The sequence below is a fragment of the Eleginops maclovinus genome, chromosome 9 (genome assembly GCF_036324505.1).
Source record: "Eleginops maclovinus isolate JMC-PN-2008 ecotype Puerto Natales chromosome 9, JC_Emac_rtc_rv5, whole genome shotgun sequence".
Taxonomy (NCBI): Eukaryota; Metazoa; Chordata; class Actinopteri; order Perciformes; family Eleginopidae; genus Eleginops; species Eleginops maclovinus.
Genome location: NC_086357.1, coordinates 6,561,982 through 6,572,449, shown reverse-complemented (window position 1 = coordinate 6,572,449; position 10,468 = coordinate 6,561,982). Strand labels below are relative to the sequence as shown.

Here is a 10,468-nt window from a genome sequence, read left to right as displayed (position 1 = left end):
CAAAAGCAAGACTTTAGAACTATTTTGGTTCTGACTCTTATTTCAAACAAGTATGGTTTACCTTTTGTTTAGTGGTTTAGTACGACAACCACTAGGCATGTGTATCCCTTCCTAAGGCAGTCTGACCACTCGAAGCACCAGCTGACCCTACCAATGGGGGGGAGAAAGATGATAGTAGGAGTGGGTGACACATGGGTGAACCTTCTTACCCTTTGGGAAAAGCTGAGAGAGTGCCGCTCCCACGTCCATGTCACAAGCATCAACCTCTGTGATGAAGTCATGCAAGAATCCAAGAAGTCTCGCTTTGAATCTCACAATGCTCCTCCTTGACAACGTGTCATCCAGCCTCTCTTCACTCTTGTAAAAAATGTCATTTAAATACACAGAAAAACAGTTCAACATGTCTTTGAGCTGTTTCCTGAGGCCTGAAACACAGCCGTAGCATTAGTCAGACCAAATGTCATCACCAAATATACATAATGGCAAAGAAAGACCTTGAAAAGTGAGTGCAGTTGTCAGCCCGTAAGAAGATGTCATTAATCACTCTTAGTGCTACATTTGCTCTGCTGGGGACAAAAGGCAGCTTGGAAGTGTTTTAATTATGTGAACCTTTGATGATCTCGAGCTGCTATTTCAATTTTTCTTAATCTAGAATTTAAGAGATTAATGGATTTATAACATTTAGTTTAGTTATTTAGTTGGTTTGGACAAAGAGCGCAATTTTTAAGTAAGATCAGAAACAGCTTTCCTTGCTGAGTATGTTTACGAGGAATTTGCCTTGGTGTACATGGTGCATACATAAACACAGTTAAAGATCACATCACAGCTCTCAAAAGGGTTTCATATTTTTTTAAGTGTTGTCAGCTCATCCCTTACAACAGAAGCCTCAGATTGCTTATAATAATAATACTAATACTAATACTAATACTAATACTACTACTACTAATAATACTAATAATAATAATAATAATAATAATAATAATAATAATAATAATAATAATAATAATAATAATAAAAAATGTGATGGTTTATTTCAAGCCGGTTAAGCAAATGTGTTTTTTGTTTTTGTTTAACAACTAAGATTTGTTAGAAAATGTTTTCATCTTTAATTGATTGAATTTATTTGCAAAGTGGGCTCATTAACACATGAACACTAGTGTGTAATATAGATGTACTGATATATTTAAGAAGTAAAATATAAGACCAGCATTAGTTCTAGGTGAGGGCCATATTCCATTAGACGACAGAATTTGCTGAGGGCCAATTAAAAATGAAAGGGATTAATAATCGAGAGAAGGCTGGGGCTCAAGGTAGGCAGTACCTCTTTAAGGAATTCTGGGTGGGATTACATCTAGAGGGCATTAGGACAGGTGCGTATGAGGTAATATGTTGATAAGGTTTTGCAGAAGAAAATGGGTGAACTCGGCATGTGTCTGACAGCAGCAGTGTCTCTGGTGTTGCAGCTCTAACCCAGTATCTCTTCTGGCCAGATCCTTTGGGAGTACTGGTTTTCATGGTACTAAAATATAAATCTGTCAAAGCCCAGATTTGAATTACACATTAGCCACACTCCTACCCCATCTGATGCTTCTGTCTCATGTGCTGCAGAGAAAAGGATACTGGCAACAGGGGAGCCCGATAATCATCGTTTTTATTCCTCTCTGTTTCCATTTGTCCTTGTAAATACCAATCCCTTTCTTCATCTAATGAACAAATCAACTTGATCTCTTCTTTTCCTCAGCCAATAAAAATCAAACATACAAAATATAAGTAAAATATCCATCCATCCATCTTCTCCCGCTTTTCCGTCAGGGTCGCAGAGGTAACAGCTCCAGCAGAGAGCCCCAAACTTCTCTTTCCCTGGCCACATCAACCAGCTCTGACTGGGGGATTCCAAGTCGCTCCCAGGCCAGGGAAGAGATATAATTCCTCCACCTGGTCCTAGGTCCACCCCTCGGTCTCTTCCCAGCTGGAAGTGCCTGGAACACCTCCCTAGGGAGGCGCCCAGGTGGCATCCCGTTTACAAGGTGCCCGAACCACCTCAACTGGCTCCTTTCAACTCGAAGGAGCAGCGGTTCTACTCCGAGTCCCTCCCAGATGACTGAACTTCTCACCTTATCCCTAAGGGAGATGCCAGCCACCCTGCGGAGAAATCCCATTTCGGCCGCTTGTATCCGCGATCTCGTTCTTTCGGTCATGACCCATCCTTCATGACCATCGGTGAGAGTAGGAACGAAGATGGCCCGGTAGACAGAGAGCTTTGCCTTCTGGCTCAGCTCTCTTTTCGTCACAAAGGTGCGGTAAAGCGACTGCAGTACCGCTCCCGCTGCTCCGATTCTCCGGCCCATCTCACGCTCCATTGTTCCCTCACTCGAGAACAAGACCCCGAGATACTTGAACTCCTTCACTTGGGGTAAGGCTTCATTCCCTACCTGGAGTGGACAGTCCATCGGTTTCCTGCTGAGAACCATGGCCTCAGATTTGGAGGTGCTGATCCTCATCCCAGCCGCTTCACACTCGGCCGTGAACCGATCCAGTGAGTGCTGAAGGTCACAGACCGATGAAGCCATTAGGACCACATCATCTGCAAAAAGCAGAGGTGCAATCCTTAGCCCACCGAACTGCAGACCCCCTCCCCCACGACTACGCCTCGAAATCCTTCCCATGAATATCACAAACAAGATTGGTGACAAAGCGCAGCCCTGGCGGAGGCCAACCCTCACCAGAAATCGGTCCGACGTGCTACCGAGGACCCAGACACAGCTCTCGCTTTGGGAGTACAGAGATTGGATGGCCCTGAGTAGAGACCCCCTCACCCCATACTCCCGCAGCAACTCCCACAGTATCTCCCTGGGAACCCGGTCATACGCCTTCTCCAAATCCACAAAGCACATGTAGACCAGATGAGCGTACTCACTGGCCCCCTCCAGGATCCTTACAAGAGTAGAAAGCGGGTCCGTCGTTCCACAACCAGGACGAAAACCGCATTGTTCCTCCTCAATCTGAGGTTCAACAATCGGTCGGACCCTCCTTTCCAGCACCTTAGAGTAAACTTTCCCGGGGAGGCTGAGTAATGATGCCTCTGTAATTGGCACACACCCTCTGATCCCCCTTTTTAAAAAGGGGAACCACCACCCCGGTCTGCCACTCCTTCGGTTTCCGACTTCCACGCAATGTTGATAAGACGTGTCAACCATGACAGTCCCTCAACACCCAGAGCCTTCAGCATTTCTGGGCAGATCTCATCCGGCCCCGGGGCTTTGCCACTGTGGAGCTGTTTAACTACCTCAGTGACTTCCCCCCCCGTGAGATTGGAGTTGATCCCCCTTCATACTCCAGTTACAACAGTTACAGCCAAAGGTAAAGGATAGTGCACATTTCCAAGACAAGGGTGCAGAACAAGTGAATGATGCTGAAGAGCAGCACATAATTCCAACAACTAACAGATCAACAGAGAAAGTAGCAATCAGGTTTTTCCATGTTCCCTTTGTCAGTTAAGAGACTTTCCAAAATGAGGGCACCTGTTCACCCCAAAGCAACACAGGTGACAGAAGGGAAGAGGAGACAGAAAGACAGAAAGACAGACAGACAAACAGACAAACAGACAAACAAACAAACAAACAAACAGCGCTCTACCCCATGATAATCATCCTATTTTTTAAATAGGAAAGTATTTGTCTCATCAACACAGTGAACTCTACTCACTCTTTTGACTGGGAGACTGAGACCCCATTCCAAACCACACCCTACCCACTCCCACTTTGTGATGGAGTGAACACTGGCAGCTGAATGAGGCTCCTTTCTTTCAGGTGGGGGTTGTAAATACATTGGCAAGCTTTTGGAACTCCCCTTTCTCTGGCAGAAACAAGAAATGCAGTAAAACTTCATAACCCCGATTTCAAATCAGCATCTCTTGGACAAAAAAATTAAAAATAAGAAAAATAAAACCTCTTGCAAACCCTTTTGGTTTTAAAATATGATGCTTATAAGCTGCTTGGTTTGCGCAACAGCCCCTGTAAATACACAACTTAATAATTAAATTCACACGTTGATCGTTTTCTACACTAGACATGGGTACTGTATATATCCATAAGTTTAAAGTTGAATCAGGATCACTTTTATTGGAACGCCCAATAGGCAACTACCATGGGACAGCCCTACAATCTACTGAGATATATAAAAGTGACCTTAGTTTCCATAAATCATAAAGCTGCCAATTAAATCCAGAATTAACATTCATTCTAAAAGATAAAAAAACATCAAGAAAGGTTTATTATCAATTCCAAAGTAAACAACATGTTTCCCATTAAGCATAAATGACTTTGTTCCCTGTGACTTTGAGCGGATGTTCCCTGATTAATTCAGTTGTCATTGATTCTCAGGGTGTGTGTTCATTCTGGGACAACATTTAATCTTATTGTTGTTGTCCTTAAGGCACACATGCTTATCTCCTCATTCCACACCGAAAAGCCAAACCAAAGTGATAGATCAATCAAGACTGGTCAAAGCCTTGGAATTACTTCCCTCTTACTTTTCCTGTCATCTACTGTTTTCCTTGTGGCTACAGTGGTGGCACATCCTGCTGTGGGATAAAAGGCATGTGGGAAATTAGAGAGGCACATCACCCATTGGAAATATCTCAAAAAAACAAACAAACTATATTTGCATAGAGGCTGCTAGGAAACATTTCTAAATAAATACTGCTGGCTCCTGGTTCTAAATAAATGTGATAGAACCTGGATAAGAAAGATGTAACACAAAAGTACCAACAGGCCTTTTATTGGTCTTGACATTTAATCAGTAATCACTGGTAGAAATTGCCTGAGACATCTTCTTGTCAATTGAACTTTTTTAATGATTAATACCTTTTGAGCCTGGGGCATAATGTCGAAGTCTGTAATATCCTGCTGATCCACTTTCAAGTATGAATGTTATTGTGTCGGGTTGAATGTGACATCTTAGTATTTTGTGTAAAAAAGCAAATTAAAGCTAAACAGATACATTTAAATGTTAAATAATACAACAGATATGATGTTCTATTCATATGTACATGTATTTTATGTCCTAATTGTATCAACACTCATTTAGAAGTCGTGAAAGTCATGATCTTGATCCACTGAACACCTTTGGGAGAAACTAGAACGGAGATTGCGAGCCAGGCCCTCTCGTCCATCATCAGGGTCTGACCTCACAAATGCTCTTCTGGATGAATGGGCAGAATTTCCCACAGACACACTCCAAACTCTTGGAGAAAGCTTTCCCAGAAGAGTGGAAGCTGTTACAGCTGCAAAGGGGGGGCCGACTTCATATGAATGCCTAAAGATTTGGCATTTGGGTGTAATGTGTAGGTGTCCCAATACTTTTCTCTATATAGTGTATCAACAAAAAACAGAAGATGTATCGAAATACAGAGAGAGTGTTAATAAATGTCTTTTTAGAGAACTGCTTTTAGTTCAAGTCCGTTCATCCCAAGACAACATCTGAAGAATAGATCCTGTGTGGTGGCACTCCGTTAATCATTGGGCGTCCATCATGATGCTGAATAACTTACATTGACGCTCAGCCCATTGGTTAAACCGAAGTAAATAAAGGTAATAGATATTGGTCATCAGCTAGAAGACAGACGGAATATCTGGAGTGGACTTTATGAAAACATGGCTGCATCTTACAGTCTGACCTGCACCCTGATATATCTGACCACAATGTTTACCTCTGCTCTGGCAACGTTTCCATCACCAATGTTTCTAATGTCTCCTTTGATGGCTTCAAGACCATTTTGGCAGACAAAGATTGAACCAAGAGTTTCACTATGTCTTCTTTATGAAGTCTTTAGAGGGTCCCTGTGCTTTAGAAGATGTCCTGCCTTGTTTTGGTTCCTCAGACGCTGTGTCCTGTGGCTACAAGGACTTTTCATTTTGACTTCCACATACTGTATGTTAATAAAAATATGCATTGATAAGTTTATAATTTGGTGCACTAAATGTTACTTCCCCCTGGGATTAATCCATTATTTTGATTTATTTATAGATTGATGGGTTGATTGATAAAGTCACTTCCACTCATCAAAACCTTACATAGATCTGTCCCAGAGGGTTGGTTACTGGTGTCAATTGCAGCCAGCTGCAGATTAAGTGGTTAGGATAGGTGAGGGAGGGGTGGTGAGCTGGTGGAGACAGGACCGAAAAATGCACAGCATCACCGAGTGTAGAAGCAGATTGCTCACAGTCAAGAACAGACTGTCGGACGCTTTCATCCAGAGTGCTTTCTATTTTTAAATAAGCTGATGTATACAGTATGCATGGGATATACAGGAACTAAATCCCAAACCACTGAGCTAAACTGATTTATTAATTACAATAATAAATAATGAATTATTAATGAACCAGATAATAGTTTCAGCAAGTCATTACAGTGAGTAAAGTTGTGTGAAGAAAGTTTTGTGAGTGTTTTCTTCAGAGCAATCTAGAAGGAAAGACATATTAACCCGGTTGTGTGAGGGTCTCCAGAGCAATTAAAAGGAAGGAAACAGATGGCGGGAGGTCATTTAAAGAGAAACACATCTCCCTCCTCACTCTAATTTGCATTAATATACTAGCTTAGGAAGTGCTGCGGTTCCAGGAGGATTTTAACAGAGACGTCAGGTAGAAGTCGAGGTGAATTAGAGGAGAATTTAGAAATAACTATAAGTCTTTGTTAATGTGTGACATAAAACATCCTCTTTTAGGCTCTTATTTATCATTATTACACAGCTTAGTTGAATACTTGATTCTCATTGGTCAATTTGGACATTCTTGAGGTTACTCATTTTCACCAACAGACTGCTACCAAGGACAACAGACTGTTGCTGTAGAAAGAAGTTAAAAGACAATCATCAGAGGAAAAAAGACAGGAAGTATAGACTAACAGCAACACGCTATGGGCTCTGCAGTGGTTTAAAGACTGGTTAATGGAAAAGAAAATGAGAACAAACTTGGACAGCTGCAGAAAACCTTGAACAGTGCTGCTGTCATTTTAAGTTCAGTCAGACAACTCACGTTTTTCATTAATATGTGTATTAGAAGCATGATATAGTTTGATTTTGGCGTCTAGGCTCAGGCCTCATCACTCCACATATTAACATAGAAACTTTGAGCGATGATCAAATAACTAACCCCCCCGACCCACAGGTGGAAGCTGGGGTGGTGGTCAGGGCGAGGTGAACACATTAGCAGCGTGGAAGCAGCAGTAGCAGCAGCAGCATTAGCGAAGGAGAGCCAGGCAGATCTGACAGTTTAAATAGAACGCCAGATTAGGAGACTATGTTTGGTCGGTTGCAAGCGTGACGAGGGGCGTTATGTGCGAATGTATCATTGGTGCTCGAGTTGACTGCCTGAACTAGCTCGCAGGCTTCGCCCCATTAACGCTGCTGTCGCGGTTGTTCTAGGCCTTGGTATGCAGTGGAACTGACTATATTTCTCTTAAAATGATATTTTGTAAATTAATAAAATGCTTTCTAAATCAATATGGTTTATCGTTTGGACATTGTTTTTTTTAGCAGGTAGCAATGTAATGAGTGGGGACGCAATACGTGTCCTGATCACCATGTCGGTGTTCTTTTACAATTTAAGGGCTGTGGTTTATAAAATAAAGTTTTTGGAATGATTTTATACTAAGCTACAACTTCCTTTCTTCAACAATGTTTCGCATAGTAATCTTATAACCTCCCCCTTTATGCCAAATGCCAGGTTTTACATACTTGGAGTGAAAATAATATAAAACTGAATTGCTGATTTTCTCACTGTTAACAACATACTGCAATAATGATGCAACTTGGACATATTGCATGTGGCCTCGGGTTTGATGAAACAACAGAGCAGCAGATGCTGCCCACAGCCAATTTTGGTCTAGAGAGGTTACAGTCTTCAACATGGAAGTTAGCACAGCAGCAGACTGTGGGTCCCAGGAGAGGGCTCCACAATAAACAAATGCTTCTCTGGGTCCACGCAGCTCAGTGCACTGAAGCCAGGTTTACAAGTTCATTCATCCATAAAGTGAACCTTTAAACATTAGCCTTTTGTCTTGATGATCTGATAATTACTAATAATACATTATGAGTCTTAACAGTTCAGTCAGTTACAAATTGTCTGCCCTAGAACAAATGGAATGACTCTTATCTCTTATCAACAGTAATCCTTAATTTACACCTTTTTAAAGTTTTGTTGGGAAATTAATAGAAAACCTGGAGTCATGCAGCTTCAATCTTCAGACCTGTGGAGTAGAAGCCAAAACAAAGGAACATGTCCTCCGTCTCTCTCCCTCTCTCTGAAAGTTAGCATCCCAAGGGGTCCAATTGGGACTTTTCCATTGGATTTCAGTATATTGCAGCAAAAATGTTTGTGGCAAACACACATTTATGATACTTAACACATTTTATTCAGCAGGATAAATACTACCTACTAGTGATGCGCGGGCTGGCCCAAAACCCGTGGGTCCCGCGGGCTAGCCCGCGGGTCGGGCGGGCCGGGTTGTTTTTTCCGTGGAAAATGCGGGTAGCGGGCGGGTCGGGTAAAAATCGCAATTATTCCAGCTATTATATATGTATCCGTTCATATGCTTGTCTTTTGTGTAAGGATAAAATGGGGTTTTCTCCCTCTCTTCCCGCTCCGTCTCATGCACCGCACACAGGCAGCACGTCAGAAGGCAGCAGCAGGCTGCGAGCTATGCCTCCTGTCAATCATTTGTTTAGCGAAAATAATAGCCTGCCGTGCATCTCCTCATAATTGTGAGCAAAACCCCTCGTTAATAGGCCTACCGTTTGGCAAATCACGACGTAAACTCACTGGTATCTTTTTTTTTTTTTCTCCCATTTTCGCGGGTTGGGTCGGGTTGGGTTAAAAAATCAGAGCGTAATTTTGCGGGTCGGGCGGTGCGGATTGGCTGTCACGATGGGTTGGGTTGGTGCGGGGGTTAAAAATCCTTAACCCGCGCATCACTAGTAGGTACGTATGGTAAGATTTAAGACTACATGGGAGCTTTAGCACTTCACTGGTGTTTATGGATTACGGAGCTTTGAGAGGCCACTTCAGTGTCTTCACCCCAACATGTCTGTAGTCGTGTCTCTTAATACCACATGTCTCTCTTCTTCTTTCGCCCTCATCTTTCTGTGGTTTTGGCAGACGCTGACAGTGAGTACACCAGGGTGTTAAGAGTGTCATTAGGCTTTCATTAAAACACCATTGTAGTGAATGTAATATACATAATTCACCTCCTTCTTAAGTGTGGTTCTACACACTGTTGTTTCATGCCTGTAAGTATGACCGTTGGTTTATGCTTGAAAGTACGACTGTAAAAAGGGATCGTGGTCCCTTTAATTAATCTGTGTTTACGATGACGTGGAGCCCCATGCTTGTTGGTTTACAGGACAGCGCCATCTTGTTTTTTTTAACTTTGACTGTGTGATTAAACGAGACACGCATTCGTGTGCTCAACTTTAATGAACGTCTCCTGCGTTTCAATACGATCTCCACACCATCATCATTAGACAAGGATTAGTGATTCCCTGGATCCACCACTTCAGCAGCTCAGGAATATCAAAACACAATCAAAGTCTATTAAAACAACAATATTGACGGCCCAGCGAGAAGCACCAGTTGGCTTCCAACACCTACCCCTTTCTTTCACTGAGTAAGAGACTTTGGCTGTAGATTCACCTGGAACTGTTAAAAACGTGCCAAAAACTTCTTGACGATTAGCATGTTAGCATGTTAACACTCTCATTGACAAAAACATTCAGCACACATACATTTTAACAAGGCTCCTGCAGAAAACGTTTTGTACCTCTAAATTGTGAAAAATTAATGTATAGACATATTTATTTAATGCGAGGTGTTATAGTCAACATGACCTAACAGATAAACCTTATAGTATATCTAACTTGCATCAGGTAATTAAAACAAAAATATTTAGTACCCTTTTACTCACTAAGCAACAAACTGTACTATTGTCTTTAAAACTAAGCCTTAGTAGTGATGCTAAAACGTTTTCTGTTTACATTATTGAGGAACTCTTTTTTTAAGGCAAACAGTGCCCCCAGCTCAATTGTTAAGAAAAAATTCTACGTCCCTGGGTGGGCTTGAACCACCAACCTTTCGGTTAACAGCCGAACGCGCTAACCAATTACGCCACAGAGACATGCGCTTTGACGGGGGTGTGGCCTATATTCTTTAGTCCCCTGCACAATCGTATTTGCTATATTGCCTATAAACTCCGCCAAATGTAAATTCCTTAAATTTCAAACTAATGTCAGGAAGGACACCAATTAGAGAAAAAAGCATGACAACTTAAAATGTATTAACAATAATTATTTTAAACTTTATCCAACCATAACCTTCTCAAACATCTCTATCTTTCAATGTTGAATGTAAACTGCCTAAGCAGTCAAAGACACTTAGTTTCTTCAAATGTGTTCGATAATCTTCCAACAGGAGTT

At 41.9% G+C, this 10,468-nt stretch overlaps 1 non-coding gene across 1 annotated transcript; it reads right to left on the bottom strand.

Annotated features, from left to right (window-relative positions):
* Positions 1-10,096: 10,096 nt before the first annotated feature.
* Positions 10,097-10,170, bottom strand: trnan-guu (transfer RNA asparagine (anticodon GUU)). Its single transcript has one exon. It is a non-coding gene; the product is annotated as a tRNA-Asn (tRNA).
* Between the last annotated feature and the right edge of the window lie 298 nt (positions 10,171-10,468).